Consider the following 702-nt stretch of genomic DNA (forward strand, 5'->3'; position numbering starts at 1 on the left):
GCAGAAAACAATGTTTTTTCTCCTCCTCCCTTGTCCGAAACACAGAAGATTGATGCTTCTAATTTCAGCGCTGCAGCTGCCTCATAACCTGATTTCAGGAGATGCAGCTAAGGGAAACGTTGGAGGAGGAAGGAACGCTGGCTTCATCAACAGCTACGCTGAGCAGTGGCGAAACGGATTCTCCGTGGCAGCACTTCTCACTGGGCTTTGGTGTTTCGAGGTGAACAGACATCACACGTGGCGATTCCGAAATCCCGAGCCTTTTAAAGGGAGACGCGAGAAAACCTGGCAACAAGCAGAACCGAACTGGAGATAGGGATGGGGTGAAGGAGGTCACGTATTTCAACACTCACCTACCGTTACAGGCTTTAAATATTTGCCGGCTGTGAAAAGCTTGTGTACCGGGCTGCCCCCACAGCGGCTCGGGAAGACTGAAATATCAGTTACAGATCAATTTTCTCCTTAAATAAACACCGATGCAGGATAAACGGCATTAGAAGATGCAATCGGAGCATCGCCGACTTCAGGCCGGACTTCCAGCTGCTCATCACAGCAAGGTTGAGCCTGCAGAGTAATTAACCGGAGGCGGTGTCCCTTACGGGAGATTTAAGGCTACGGCGCTGGGAATGCGGGGGAACGGGAAGCGGTGCCGGCATTCCGGCACCCACAACCTGTAGCAGAGCTCGCTGCCGCGTTGGAAGC

The sequence above is a fragment of the Pygoscelis adeliae genome, unplaced genomic scaffold (assembly GCF_000699105.1).
Source record: "Pygoscelis adeliae isolate BGI_AS28 unplaced genomic scaffold, ASM69910v1 Scaffold275, whole genome shotgun sequence".
Classification (NCBI taxonomy): Eukaryota; Metazoa; Chordata; class Aves; order Sphenisciformes; family Spheniscidae; genus Pygoscelis; species Pygoscelis adeliae.